This window comes from Rhea americana, unplaced genomic scaffold (assembly GCF_003343005.1).
Source record: "Rhea americana isolate MKP2758 unplaced genomic scaffold, rheAme1 scaffold_146, whole genome shotgun sequence".
Taxonomy (NCBI): Eukaryota; Metazoa; Chordata; class Aves; order Rheiformes; family Rheidae; genus Rhea; species Rhea americana.
Genome location: NW_028185550.1, coordinates 2,022,384 through 2,035,113, shown reverse-complemented (window position 1 = coordinate 2,035,113; position 12,730 = coordinate 2,022,384). Strand labels below are relative to the sequence as shown.

The following is a 12,730-nucleotide window of genomic DNA, read 5'->3' as shown; positions in this document are numbered from 1 at the left end:
TTTTTGTGATTTTATAGTAATATTTTTTTTTGTATGTTATTGTGTACATGAAAGATAACTTCAATGCCTACCATTACCATACACATCCTCCAGTTAAAAGTCAAAAGAATGAACAAATAACCAGGGAAGTGCCCAAGTGTGTAAATTCATAGAGTAGAACTGCTCATGCAAATAAAATAAGTATTTACTAGCCCTAATTAATTGAATGCATAAAGGAAACATTAAAATAACATTAACTGCTGTCAAGGTAAAAACACACCACATTTTACTGGGCATCTTTTTTCCTCTGCTTTCTTTCACTTACAGTATACTATAGTAACAGCAGGCAAAATATGCTTGAGAAAGACTTAATATTATTCTGAAGGATGCATAGAAGGGTCTGATGAAGAAAAGTGTTAGAGAAAGGCTGCCTAAAATTTACAATGCATAATTTAAGAAGTCAGTATTTCCTTGTTCTTCCTATTATTTAAACATTATAACCTAACCTGCACTGGGAGATTGATTTATCTTAGCTTTATCAGTTTTGCATGGTTAAAACACATCTACAAAGCAGGGTAGATGAAACTGTARCTGTGGAAAGATAACATTATATCCTTTCAGATATTACACAAAGTGGTAAGTCAACTTTTATCAAGATGACTGATTCTACCCTTGGGCTTGTGCTAGTTTAATTACATTGGCCAATATAAAGAGAAATAAAAATAAAAACATTAAAATATTAATTGGCAAAATCATAATCAGCAAAATTTAAACGTGAGACAAATTGTATCAATCAAAATACATCAGAAACTAAATTGGAAATTTTTTTTATCCAAGTCATAATTGCACAAAGCAATCATACAAACCTATTAGTAATACTTCACTTTTTTCTACATATGCAAGTAAAGCATAAAGGAAACTTTTTTTTTTACCCCAATGTTATTCTCAGTCGAATCATCCCTTCATACATTAACTTCCCCACGAAAAACAACCACCACAAGAACACTAAAAACGTTTTGGTGTTAAACCTGTCAATCGTTAACAAGGGGCGGAGGTGGGATTCCTGCTCACGCACGGAYGCTCGCCAGCCTGCAGCCCACCCACCCTGGGTGCTGGCGAATACCCAGCCGTGCGAGGCGGCAGGGCGCCAGCTCTCGGCGTGGGCACCCACGGGCACCGCGGCTTCCCCAGCAGGGCTGACGCCTCTGTCAGCACTGCTGCRCCAGCGTGGGCGCCCACCCAAGCAAGGCAGACCGGAGCCACTGCAAAGGCAGCTCCTCCCGCGGCACTCTGGCGGCTGGCCGCGGGGCAGATGTAGCATGAGCGCAGCAAAAACGTGGCTGGGATCACGCCGGCAGCACTATTCCGTAAGTCTTTTTCCATGTGAGAAACCAATTCCTTCTCCCAAGGACTGAACTGTCTCACCCTTTACAGCCAGGCACAACAAAACCATTATGTTGGAATGACTTGCTGGGAGCATAGAGGAAAGGAAGGCAGGGGGAGAGAGGAAACGAATTCATCCCTGCCCCCTCAGAGGCATATACTTCCCCCCCCACACACACACAGCTGCAAGGCACAGGCCGACTGATGAGCTCTACCACCTTACCCTCTCAGCCGAGAAACTCTGTCCTTCACCCCATGCCTCTCGCTGCTTTGGCTGAGGCCGACCCCCGGGGATTTCATTATCCCTTATTTCTCCCATCCTGGCACACAGCTCACCGTGCTGTAAACCTGTGAAACGACCTGTTAGCACATGCTGTCCTATCGYTCCAGCCTTCTTCCTTCCGCATCTATCGATTTTTAAACTCGCCAACAGTGCTTTGCCTTTAACAAGGCACAGTTCCTGCATTACAAGCTAAGCAGGGGCTAAAGTCTGCATGCAATTGCTGGATTGAGGACAGAGATCCTGGATTTCAAGTGCTCTGYGATAAAGACTGTGCCTCCAGGGCCTCCGTACAACTCTCCCCGATGATCACAGCACAACGCAAATAAATACCCGCATCTGCATCATCACAGTATCGTGCCCACCAGATTCACAATCCTCATTGCCTGCTGCCATCTAACCTCAAAATACATTATCTAGTGCTGCCTCTGCAGTTATTTCCCATTTTGCTGATAAAAGAAATGCCAAGACAGCACTCCCTGCTAATTTTGCCAAAATCATCTTCTAGGAAATAATATAAAAATTCCCTTGTGCTGTACAGCAAATGAAAATAACACACTATAAGGGAACTAAGGGAAAACTAAACTACAGCTGAACAAGACGATAAAAGCATTGTGATGAATGGTTTCAGTGCCCCACCACATACATTATTTTCTGGTAGAGATTAAAAGAAAAGGCAAGGCAAAAAGAATGATAACATTGATTCTGTTTGACATTATTTCTTACCAGGCAGCAAACTACTGTGAAAGAGTGCCTGGTGACAGATTTCACATTCAAACACCTAAATACAAAACAGCCCCAATTTTAAAGAAATCAGCAGATCAACCAGATCATTAACTGCAATTCTATTACACTTTCCCTGCATATATTTGCAAATCAGATCCAATCAGATACATTTTGTAAGCAATATTTTAATGGGATAAATGCCAGAATCTAAATTAATAAACAGAGTCATAAAATGTTAGCCCCTATGTATAAAAATGCCTATGCCCATCTGGAGCAGGAGTGCGGCCTTGGGTTAATATTTAAAGTCAATACACATAGCAGCTAAGAGCTGCTCACATCCTCTCACATGAACACACAGTTCTCATTAGCGTGTCTTTCTATTTCTTTGGAGGAAGGACCAGAAGAAGGGCTTCACACGCTCCTGCAGGCTAAATATCCAAAGGAAGCACAGTAGGAACCACATGTATCTTGGGTGCAGCGTATCGCCGCATATTCCTTTTCCAGCTACACAAGTTGGGGAAGCATCTGGCCTGCGACCATTCAGCAGTATCCTTCGTACTCCTTTAATGCCCACTACCAGTGTTGCTCTCTTTTTGCCTGAAATCTTCTAATCCGATTTTTTTTTTCGATACCTGCCACATACTGGCAATAACCTCTTGGTACAATGCAAGTCAGCCACAGTTTTCCTCCAGTACAGGCTGTGAAACCTTCTTGATTCAAATTTAGGTCTGGTCACTCCCATGTTTACCATACAAATGGAGCAAGCAAAATGGCCTTAAAAGTTATCTGCAGTCCAACTTCTCCTTCCTGTAATAGCAATTGTATGTGTCCAATACAGATAAAGAAAACACACACATAAAGGCAGCCAAGTCAATTAATTTTAACTGCTTTCTTTTTCCTTTGGAAACCAGAAAGGAATTTCAAAATAGTCATGTGTTTGTAGGAGAAAAGGGAAAGTATCTGCAGACAGAGTCTAATCAATTTTTCCCTTATGTGGATATAGCCTAGAGCAATGCACATACTCCCAAACCTCCAGATCCCTAACACAATAAGGCTTGTGAGTTGATATGCAGAGAAGACTATCCCAGTACCACTCCTCCCTCAAAAGAAAGAAAAAATTGTTTTACCTACCTAAAAATAGGGTCCTACACATGATATTTTTTAAGGATGGAATGGAATTAAAAGCTTCCAAAAAGCACTCAGTTTTACATTTATACAAATCTATTAATTCTGTAAAGGTCTGCCGATAAGCTCATGTTAATTATAATGCTTTCTGCGTTTGCCTTTCATTTGAGATTCTGGAAGTACTTGGAAAAATCTTAATTAGGTCTCAAAACACTCCTGTGAAGGAAGTATACTCTCTTTGCACAGAAGAGAAAGACAAGGTGCAGACAGCTCCTGTGATTTGGCAAAGGTCACCAACAGGCTCTAGCCCTAAACAGCACTCAGCAGACCCGCACGGGAGCAGCGCTGCGCTCTCCAGCCCCCTCCTCTCCAGTCGCATCCCAGAGCCATCACACAGCATATTTCTGTCCCTCACATAAATATACACCTACTCTCCTCTTTGATTTTCAGCCACAGGCTGAACCGGAGTCCAAGTTTTTCCAAATTTCATGGAAAGTCAGCTTTCGGTTTGGGAAAGCCATGTGAATTTCTCTCCTTTCATCTGAACTGGTCTACACAGGCACAACTGTTTATTCAAGCTAAAGCGAAACCTGGCTGGTATAATTAAATGTTGTGCCTGGAAGGTCAGAACATCTTATAGCATCAAAGATTTAAAATCTCATTTTCATTCCTGATTACTTAAACCACTACCATAAAACTACAGTGGATAAAATCTCATCTGAAGCAGATTACATCTCTACTGATGTAATGGAAGTGTAGCAAACAATCAATTTACATTTTTCTGTGGATATTAACCTCTACTGCAGCTTCCAGTTCCACAACGGAGCAGACTATCTGCCAGCTTCCTCTAACTTAAATCAAAAACTTTGATTTCTGGCTGCCAATCGTCTGCTTGAACAGATCATATTCATAAATGTTAAAACATGCTTTCATTTGTTTAAAATCAAGTGAGTAATTCAATTTGGCAGGAATTAGGATAGCTGTATTACAAAAGTGAGGTGAGGTAAAAGGATGACAAATGTACAAAAGAAAAGCTCCATTTTSTGAAGAACAGAAGTGATAAGGCCAAAGATTAACAATTATTTTAATCATTACCTAAAATATTATTCGTACCTGTATCTGGGTGTCGAGCAGGACGTTTCATGCATACATGCTTTGTACCCATAGTTGGAATCAAATCCTTCCAAGACACCTCCAGAAGCCCCAGTTTTCAAGGGCATTAAGGCATGCACACAGCGCACAACTTTCCTGGCTACCAAATACTTTCAGAAAGCTGATTCTGAGGTGTAAGCGTACAGCTCTCCTGAAAAGTTGCACATTTACCACGAAACCAAGTAAGAACTCAGCTATTGGAACGAGTGTGCCAAATTCACATGGTCAGTGCATATTTGACCAGATTTGAACCTTACTTAAAACAAAGCAAATCCTGAGTAACTCATACTGATCAGTGAAGTAAAACTCAGGTAGCCAAGTTAGTATCCATTCACTGGGCTTGGAAAAGTTTTATTTTTGAATACGGAATAGACTAGGAAGAAACGATTCCCCTTCCTTTCATGTTTAGTCACAGTTTAGGCTACTTCCCACCATTCCCTGAAAATACTAGATGCATTTTCACTCATATTAGAAAGCATTCTGCTGGCTCACACATTGTTCCTTAATTTGAAACTCTTATCTTTGGAATTGTCATTTACCATTCAAACAGTCCTTGGTGACATGCAGAGACTAAAGAGTTGTCATAAACAAAATGACATGCAGTTTTTTAAGTGTGAATAAAGCAATAAAAGCTTTCAGGAAAGAATAGCCTTGCAAACCCTAATTGAAAGTTGAAACTGGGCCTACTTATCACTATAAAAAAAAATGTTATTAACATTAAATTTAACAACTTGAATATAGGCAGCCCACCATGATGTGGCTCCACCATTAAAAGGTTTGAAGTAGCCCARGTGGAGAGTGCCATCACCACAGCAGTAGACTGGAGATGGAAGTTCTCCTCACAGAGCTCATATTGATGAAACCTTTATGGGCACGGCTGGAAAAGCAAAAGCCTGACCCTAAACTGTAGCATATAAAAATGTAGTGACCTCAGTATTTTCACAAAGCAATAAGGGAAAAAAACAAAAAACAAATAAACAAATATAAAACCCCACTATTTGCAACCCTTCTCCTACTGAAGAATAGCAGGAAAAGAAAAGGCTGTTGCCAACCTGAAAAATGATACGCACTCCAAGAAGGTACACTTTCCTTGAAAAGAAAGAAGTTTCAATTTACTGCCCTGCTTACACATAGGCCCACTTTGAAAAATCTCAGTAATACTAATACATATGCACGTTCCTCCCACGCCCCCCCCCCCAAAAAAAAAAAAAAAGGCAAAATCCAGTTTCATACCCCCGAGGCAGCAGGACAGCTCTCATGAGAATATATGGACTCACAATCCCAAACGAATCAGTTGATACTTGGAAAACATACCAGAACACACCAGTTTCCCAAACTGACTTGCATAACCAGCCAGAGCCAGTTGTTTACAGTTACCCAGAGCACAAGGAGCTGAAGTTAGGCTGYGTTAATTTTATATGTTGTTTTTTAATTAAATCTTTCTGGCTACTCAGGACCCATTTTTCCCTTTAAAATATGAATCTTTACTGGATGTCTGCAAATAGAACATGGATTTATTTCCATATAAAGAGATCTAAATATACTACCCTTTATTAATGGAGAAAAAACAGAAAATCTCATGTTAACCAAGGACCTATCTAATCTTCCACAGACTTTACATAGACGTCCAGTGAAATCATTAATACAGCTTACACTGCTATGAATCAGTCTCTTTGCACAAGATACACGCAACGGACAGTGACAGTTCTGTCCAGCTCTCCACGGCTAAAGAAATACTTACTAAACCAAATGAAAAAGAGGAATATCAGGCTGGAAAACCTTTTGCTTTTCTGCAAGGCAAATTCCTGGTTTTACTAAACTAGATGGGAATTTTGCCACCAATTTTAACAGAGGCTGAAATCACATGTAAATCTGAAGAGTCGCAGGGAAAGTGGCAGAATTCCCCACTGCGCCTACCTGAAGCGCAAACACACATTTTTGCTGAACAAGGTGTCAGTAGCAGTGTGAACAGCACTGCTTCTAGAGCAGCGTCCCCTCTCGTTTTCTAACCATGAAAGAGTACGGGGGAAAAGGGAAAGAGCAGACTGCTAAAACAGACCCTGAGATAAGTGAACAATTTTTTAATTAAAAAACAAAAAACAAAAAAAAAAAACAAACAAAAAAAACACACAGAGGATTTCAAGCACTTTCTGGTTTCTCTTAGGTCAGAATTATTGCAGTAACAGGGTCTTCCCTCAGCTATTGATAGCTAATCCAAGCTGTAAATTGGGGGTTCAGACGTATCTCAATAGACAGAGGGTTATGCCTCGTCTTGGCCGTGTTAGGTAGAAAATCCAGTGGTTGGGGTGTGCTCAAGTTGGTAACTCGTATGTTGCCAAAGGAACAACAATTTATAATACACAGATCACACAAGAGGCATCGTGCATTAAGCTGTAGTGTAACGATACTGAAAAGATAAAGTTTGTGAAATTTTAGAAACAATGAATGCCTTGAATATGTAATACCTGTTCATTATGCGTCTATTATTCAATGCATACACACCATTGTCAGTGAAAAAAATTCTATTTCTTTGGATATATAAAAATATTCATTACTTGATCTACTCATTTTGTTTAACAGAAATTATGCATTTTAGCAATAGTACAAAAATCTGAAGAAATCATTAGCTTGAAGTCCCTTATAAAGTAAAACAACAAATAATTCTAAAGCAGATAAAAGACTATTTATACATTTTCAAAATACATTCTTTTTAAGCTAAAACCTAGAACCTAGAAAGCTTTGCAGATGCTGTTTTTAAAAAATATTCCATTCAACAAAAGAAGGAAGGCTTGTTTCATTTCCAGACATCACCTGTTAATAGCTTGAAAACTAAATCGCTATTGCAGAATTCTGGTGACTACACCACTCAATTGTTAAAATGACTGCATGACTCAAAAATTTGAGTGTCCTTATTGAGAGCTGCTAGATACTAAATGTTTCTAAAAATCTAGGAATTTTTTAAGCAAGAGCTGATCTTTTCTCAAAGTCTTAACAGCTGTTTATGAGGGAATAGTTGGTTTCRAGAGCTTTTGAAAAATCTGGTGTCTCAACTTTCAAAGCCCATGTAAGAATTAACTTATGATTCTGAAGACAGTCATTGTAGCAGGGAGGCAGCAAGAATAACGCTTAGTTTTAGTCATCATATACTACCTTAAAAGCACAACTGATTTTAAAAAGCAACTAAGCTATTTACCAGATAAGGGTCAGCCGAGTAAAAGCCAAAGAGTCCCAGAGGTGTAAGTTTTGGTGTGGGGAACCAAGGCAAGCAGCTGCCTTTTACAGAGCGTGAATTGCATGTGTAATACCACACAGACTCCTATTGTGTCCTTGGCTATTCACTAGCAGCTTTGGAGGGTGAACTATTCCTCCCCTGTGCCAGGCCAATTTGATAGTCCTCGCATTGATAATTTAAAGAAATATTTCAGTAGTTTTCCCCCTTCATGAAAACCATACCTACTCACTTTACTCAAAAAAANAAAAAAAAAAAAAAAAAAAAAAAAGGAGAGAGAGGAAAAAAGATCAGTTTGAAATCTGATAGTTCTTCAGGTTTATGAAAAGGTTGCTTTTCAAGATTACCAAATTATGCTTCAGTAAAGTACATGGCAGGTGAACATCCTGAAAGTGATATGCTGTTAATAGGGAGTGGAAGCTGCTCCCAACTCTTTCATATATATTTTATAGGGAATCACACAGAAAGAACTGCTTGCTTCTTGCTAGATCCTGCATATAAACAAAAGTCTAGAGCTGCTGCTGCTATTCCTACAACCTAATGCAAAGGCAAATTGGGCAGCAGCAACCCTGCAAAGCTCTCAGATTTATCTCTGCTTCCAGCTCCATGTGAGCTTGAGATAGGAATTATGCTTTCCAGTCAGGGCTGTGGGAATGTGCCTTTGGGGAGTGGGAGAAGTTGAGATTGAGGATATAAGCTCTAAGGCTACACATAGGAATGTGTGTAGTAGGAAGGTGATGGATGCAGACAGCACAGAGGCAAGGGCATACCTTAGGTTGGAGCAGAAGGTCTCACAGTAGGATGGGGAAGATAAAGGGTATGAAGTTACAGAAGCAAGGTGGGAGGACGAAAAGTAGAGAAAGTAGGGAAGACATGACTGGATCCTTATTTCAGAAGTCTGAGGTGCAAAGTTACCTGCAAAGTTGAGGCTGCTAGTGACATTAACAGTAGTTCTTGAACAAGCTACATCTAGGAACTCGTAATGTGAGGTTATAAATAAGCATCACAACAAATACAGCTTCTGTTAGCTTTTCCCTGAACTCTTCTGTTTCTAGCTGAGGTACTCACTACATCCAGCCAAAATTCTGCAAATACCGATCAGTTCATGGCAGTAGAGAGCACTCACCTTTGAGAAAGGATACAGCATCTAGCTTCCAAAATGAGCAGAGATATGTGACAAGTCATTAGAACCATCTGGATCTCCAGGCAGCCAAGAGGAAAGGCTCCCCATTTCCCACCCCCATTAAATTTTGATCTGTAATAGGAAATGCCTCCTTCTACCTGCTCTGAAACACCCTTCCAGATCATCTCCCTGCCTTTATTTTGCATGGAGGAGCTAGCACCCTGAGTTACACTTAGCCTCTATGTTTTGCCATCTGTTAAACAGGGGATAACACCATCTCATGGGACTGTTGTGAGGTTTAATTAATTATTGCTTGCAAAGGACAGACTTCCTCAGCTGGAAGACACTATTTTAAGTATTAGTATCATCCATAGTGTAGATCAGTACAACTTACGGCCCTTAGCAGTCAACCCTAGCAAATAAAGCCGGAACATTACGTATGTAAATCCTGTTGTGCCAGTGCATAAAAGTACACAATAGACTGTACAAATTACTTAAATTAAACAAACTGAATTGTTCTGTAACAAAGGAACCTATTTGTCTTTCCCCTCAGAGGTAAACTCCCATTATTTAAATGCTGCAATAAATCTGGCAGGATATGACAATTCTTGTATTAACCAGTGGACAAACTTCTGAGAGTTTCCAATACTCCTGCCAAAGCCCTTGCCTAAGAAAGAAAGAGAATTGGTAAAGATCTAATGAAGACTCAAAATGTTTCAGGCTCTAAGAGAGAGGGACTAACACATCTTACGTAACAGGAAAGCCAGTTCACCAGATAAGGCAAATAGCACAGGTGGTTACATTACAAGTTCCTTTCTTTTTGGGCTCCCTTCCTTCCCCTCCAACAAAAGCTTTTGGTAATACATGGAAGGCAAAAAGGTGGGGCTAGAGCCACAGGCCCTCTAATCAACCTTTGGGAGTATATTTTCACATGAAAACGATGCAGCCCCAGTTTACAATGATTTCACAAAACAAAAGGGCTTTATTCTAAGCTGCTGTAATTACATCATCTCATAATCTCACCTAGATAATTCCTCCAAACTAAAGTCAATACAGATATTCCAGATATCAAGGTAAATGCTGCCACAAATGACCTCGCTCCCCTTCAAGGTGGGACCACAGCAGGAGCACAGTGGCTCCATCACTCAGCTTGGATAACCAGGGCTCCACTATACCCCTGCAGCACACACTTCTTCAGCTCATTTCTCTCTCACACATCTTAAAAGTCTGAATGTCTAAAGCATTGCTTCCCCACAGCTCAGAATGCAGGTTCCGCAGAAGGAATTCTGTTCAAAGCCATTAGAGTACATTTCTCACACTACTCAGGTACTTCTCTACTTGTTTAAACAGACAAGTATGATAAAGCATGGATTAAGAAAATTAATATTCACTCCATCTGCACTGCAGCTAACATTCTCAATACAGCATGCTCTATTTAATAAACTCTCCCAGTTCTGACAATGTCTCTCAAGTTTCAGCAAACCAAATGAGCATGTTATACTTGAATAAAATCTTATCTTCTTATTAAGTCTTATAATCCAGGAGAAAGTGAAACACTTTCAGTTCAGCTTTTTATCAGAGTAGTCTGCCTTCAACACAAAAATACAACAAAAAATTTTAGCTATGATCAGCAACAAATTATTCCTTTCTATGTGCATTTATAATTACACCTTTTAATAGTCTACTCAAGAACTGGAAGAATCGGCTCACTAGTTATAAAGTGGAAGTATTTTTTGCCTGAATTAACCCAGAAAGCTCTTAGAATTTTAAACCATTTGCTTTTGAAGGAAAAAAATGTGCTTATAGATGCTATAACTGTAAAGATAGTATCTCAGACACAACTAAATGCAGTACCCTATCAATCTGCAAACAGCTGCTTTTCCCCTTCAAGTCTCAGGGACAAGAGAATAAAAGACAAGTTAATTGAAAAATTGCTTTTAAGAAATCAAGAAGAATCATCAAAATAGGTAAGGACTCTTTACTGCTTTCACTCTAGCCTTGCATAGGAATATAATAACCAATACATGCAAAGACTAAGCTCCTTGTTGAAAAGTAAAACTGTTGAACTCTATTTTGCAGAAGCTGGAGAGAAGATCCTGTCTTGCTACAGGAGTGACCATGGACAAATACACATGTGCCATATTCTCACAGTAATCAAAAGGCTGAATGAAAGACTGCAGATTACCTGTAATTTGGGTTCACTTCACTCATTTATAACACAGCGCTGAATAACCAAGACCATCCGAGGTGGTACTCTGAGACAAGAGGACCCATACAAAATAAACACTAGGATGAGGAACAAAGCAGAGCTTATTAGCTGATGAACAGGTTGTCCTGGTTACTTATCTGAGTTGGGTTGTTGCAAGCTGCAGAGGTGGACAACTAGGCGGATAAATAACTGGTTGGACTGCTGGCCAGCCTCATAGGGTAGTGGTTAAATGGGCTGTACTCTATCCGGATACCAGTGGCAAGCGGGGTACCACAGGCTTTTCACAAATCCTGAGATCTGTCCTATTTAACACCTTTATCAATAACCTGGAGGAGGCCATAGAGTAGCAGACTCATCAGTTTTGCAGAGGACACTAAACTGGGAAGACCAACTCATACACTGAAGGGCAGAACTGCCATCCAGAGGAACATAGCCAGGCTGGAAGGATAGGTTGACAAGGAACCTCCTAAAACTCAGCAAGGACAAATGCCAAGTTCTGCCCCTGTGAAGGCAAAGCACCCTGCGACACGGCAGGCTGGAAACTGGCCAGCTAGCAAGCATTTCTGAAGAAAAGGCCCTGGGTTCTCGCAGCAAACAGCAAGCTAAGCATGATCAAGGCGCTGGCAGGAGAGAAAGTCATCAGCATCCTGGGCTATACTATCAGCAGCATAGCCAGGAGATCAAGAGAAGGGATTATAGCCCTCTACTCAGCATTCACTGGACAATATCTGGAATACTTCACCCAGCTTTGGCCCCCTAATGCAAGAAAGACCTTGACAAACTGCAGTGAGTCCAGTAGAGGCCACCATGATGGTCAGGGGCAGGAGTACTTGTGAAGAGAGGCAGCAGCTTTGGGGACACCCAACGGCCACTCCTCAGGACCTACAAGCGGGTTATTGAGAAGACAGTAAGGCTCTTCACAGTGGTGCATGGCAGGAGGAGAACACACAACAGATACGAACTGAAAAACAGAGGCTCAGAATGGATGTAAGGAAAAACATTTTCACTAGGAGGACAGTCAGACTTCGGAGTGGGCTGCCCAGAGAGGCCGTAGAGTCCCTCTCCCTGAAGGGTTTCAAGATGTGTCTTGATAGAGTCCTGAGCAACTCTGTCAGGTCTCAGAGCTGACCTTGTTATGAGCAAGACGCTGGACTGCAGGACCTCTCCAAGGCCCTTCCAGCTGGAGCAAGTTTTTGAAAGAGCATCACCAAAAAGGGGAATTACAGAATCATAGAATGGTTGAGGTTGGAAGGAACCTCTGGAGATCATCTAGTCCAACCACCCCCCAAATTTTTTTGCTGCCAGTTTTACAGTGACAGCCTAAATAGCAGGGCAAAGGCAGTGCAGGCCACAGGAAGGTGCAGAAAATGGGACAAACAAATGGTTGTGCAGACAGGGCACAGTCTAGTACTCGGAGAACGGAGCAGAGCAGAGGAGCAGCAGCCCAAAGCCAAACGGTGTGGACCCACCACACTAAACTAACAGCTGTCTGGTGACTAGCAAGATGGATGAAATGAAGGTTTC

General features: G+C 40.8%; 1 protein-coding gene across 6 annotated transcripts in view; it reads right to left on the bottom strand.

Moving 5' to 3' along the window:
* Positions 1-12,730, bottom strand: part of PLCB4 (phospholipase C beta 4) — a 222,800-nt gene that overhangs the window by 153,982 nt on the left and 56,088 nt on the right. Inside the window, exon 1 of one of the 6 annotated variants that reach the window (XM_085299170.1) lies at positions 1,586-1,604. The exons of the other annotated variants lie outside the window; for them this stretch is intronic. The gene's annotated coding sequence lies outside the window, so the exon portion shown is untranslated. Of the gene's footprint in view, positions 1-1,585; positions 1,605-12,730 lie in introns of those variants that run through there. 6 annotated transcript variants of the gene reach the window in all.